Genomic DNA, 3,088 nt, shown 5'->3' with positions numbered 1-3,088 from the left:
CCCGTCTCCCCTCTCACCACCAGCAGCAGGGCTCGGCTCCGGCGCAGGGCCCCGCAGCACCCCAGGAAGCCCAGCAGTGCCAGGGCGATGCCCACGGCCAGCAGCAGGTAGGCACCCGTGCTCAGCGCCGCCTTGGTAGCCACGATGTCCTGGAAACCAGCCGGGTCCACGGCCACCCAGACCCCCAGACCCGCCAGGCACGTCCCCCCAGCCTGTGGGACACACCGGGGTTATGGGGCGCAGGGACCCCACGGGGGACTCAGGGAGGCTCTAACCTCTGCTGGGGGTCCCCTGCCTTGGACTGGTGTCCCCCACCCTGGGAATGGGTGTCCCCCCCCCCACCGGGCCCCAGAGGACTCACAAACACCAGCACGTTGAAGATGAACATCAGGTACTTCATGCAGCTGAGGACACCCATGGGGACACGGTGGCGGGGGGGACACGGCAGCGTTTGTCCCTGCAGAGGGGAGAGCAGAGCCCTGGCCACCACCAGCCCCGAGCTGGCCTGGTCCCCCTGGCTCCAGCGGGACACAGGGGTGCCCCCATCCAGCTCACAGCCCCCCAAAATCCCCAGAGCATCTCCCACCCCCCCAAAGAGCCCCAAACCCTGTGTGCCCTCCAAATCCCATGTCCCATCCAAATCCTGTGTCCCCTCCAAATCCCATGTCCTGTCCAAAACCTGCATCCCTCCAAACCCTGTGACTTCTCCAAATCCCGTGTCCCCTCCAAACCCTGTGACTTCTCCAAATCCCATGTCCCCTACAAACCCTGTGACTTCTCCAAAACCCGTGTCCCCTATAAACCCTGTGTCCCTTCCAAACCCATGTCCCCTCCAAACCCCACGTCCCCTCCAAATCCTGTATCCCATCCAAGTCTCATGTCCCATCCAAGACCTGTGTCCCCTCCAAAACGCATGTCCCCTCCAAACCCTGTGTCTCCTCCACATCCCATGTCCCCTCCAAACCCTGCATCCCAACAAAACCCATGTCCCCTCCAAACCCTGTGTCTCCTCCACATCCTGTGTCCCCTCCAAACCCTGCATCCCTCCAAACCCCATGTCCCATCCAAATCCCGTGTCCCATCCAAATCTCCTGTCCCATCCAAGACCCATGTCCCCTCCAAACCCATGTCCCATCCAAGACCCGTGTCCCCTCCAAACCCTGTGTCCCCTCCAAAACGCATGTCCCCTCCAAACCCTGTGTCTCCTCCACATCCCGTGTCCCCTCCAAACCCTGCATCCCAACAAAACCCATGTCCCCTCCAAATCCCGTGTCCCCTCCAAACCCCATGTCCCCTCCAAATCCCATGTCCCATCCAAATCTCATGTCCCATCCAAGACCCGTGTCCCCTCCAAACCCTGTGTCTCCTCCACATCCCGTGTCCCCTCCAAACCCTGCATCCCGACAAAACCCATGTCCCCTCCAAATCCCGAGTCCCCTCCCAACCCACGTCCCCTCCACATCCCATGTCCCATCCCAACCCACGTCCCCTCCACATCCCATGTCCCATCCAAGACCCACGTCCCCTCCAAATCCCATGTCCCATCCAAGACCCACGTCCCCTCCAAATCCTGTGTCCCATCCAAATCTCCTGTCACATCCAAGACCCATGTCCCATCCAAATCCCGTGTCCCATCCAAATCTCCTGTCCCAGCCAAGACCCATGTCCTCTCCAGACCCATGTCCCATCCAAGACCCGTGTCGCCTCCAAACCCATGTCCCCTCTGAACCCTGCGTCCCCTCCAAAACCTGCGTCCCCTCCAAAACGCATTTCCCCTCCAAACCCTGCGTCCCCTCCAAAACCCATGTCCCATCCAAACCCTGTGTCTCCTCCACATCCCGTGTCCCCTCCAAACCCTGCATCCCAACAAAACCCATGTGCCCTCCAAACCCCATGTCCCCTCCAAACCCTGTGTCCCCTTCAAATCCCGTGTCCCCTCCAAATCCCGTGTCCCATCCAAATCTCCTGTCCCATCCAAATCTCCTGCCCCATCCAAGACCCATGTCTCCAAACACATGTCCCCTCCAAATCCTGTGTTCCCTCCAAATCCTGTGTCCCCTCCAAGCCGTGTCCCCTCCAAATCCCGTGTCCCCTCCAAACCCATGTCCCCTCCAAGCCCTGCATCCCAACAAACCCCACATCCCCTCCAAATCCCATGTCCCCTGCAAATCCCGTGTCCCCTCCAAACCCTCCACTGCTCACCCTGTGGGGACAGCGGGTGACCCGGGTCCCTCCGTCCCACCCCGGCACCGGTGGCACCGACTTCACGCCGGGAAGGTTGGAAATTCCCTCCCCTCCCCTCCCCGTTCCCCAGCCCAGCAGCCCCCGAGAAACCCCTTCCAGCAGCGGGGCCATGAATGATTGATGGGGAACAGGATCCGCCATTGTGCCGGGCGGCCGAGGGGAGTCTCCGGCCCCGGCTGTCGTTACCGGAGGTAATTAAACCTCCGGGCTGGGAAAGACGAGCCGGGCCCCGACAGGCCGAGGGTGACCTCGGCCATCAATTATTGCTGGGGACATTTGCTTTCTGGGGCTGTCGGCAGCCGGGGATGCCCTCGACGGCCTTCAGAGGGGACCCGCAGCGCCGGGGCGGCCGATGGGCACCGGGGCTGGAGGGACGGGGCCTGGGCACCCCTCAGGGCGGCCATGACACTGTTAACGGGGCGGCAGAGCCACTATAACCGCGGGCCCAAAGGTGGTGCGGGCCCGGCCCTCGCCCCTCGGGGGTCTGTGCCCCCCTCCCCCGGTGGGGCGGTGGGGTGCGGGACCCCCCCCGGTCCCAGCGGGGCCCCCCGATTCCCAGCGGGGCCTCCCGCCGCCATCACGGGCCGCCCTGAGGGGGCAGCAGAGGGCGCGGCCACAGAGACGCACGGCCCGGCCAGAGCGCCTCCCGCCCGGCACGTCTCGCCCAATCGCAGAGGCGGGAGGGAGAGAGTGACAGCGGCGATAACCAATCAGAATGCGGAGCCCCGCCGTTCCTCCCGGTGGGGGGTGTGGTGGCGGCGCGGGGCGGGGCTTGGCCACCGGAAACCGGCTCTGGTTCCTCAGCGTCGCTTCCGGTGCCGCCGCCGCCCAGCGCGGGATGTAG

Source organism: Calidris pugnax, unplaced genomic scaffold (genome assembly GCF_001431845.1).
Source record: "Calidris pugnax isolate Ruff unplaced genomic scaffold, ASM143184v1 scaffold194, whole genome shotgun sequence".
In the NCBI taxonomy this organism is placed as follows: domain Eukaryota; kingdom Metazoa; phylum Chordata; class Aves; order Charadriiformes; family Scolopacidae; genus Calidris; species Calidris pugnax.
Note: the sequence above shows the minus strand (reverse complement) of the source record.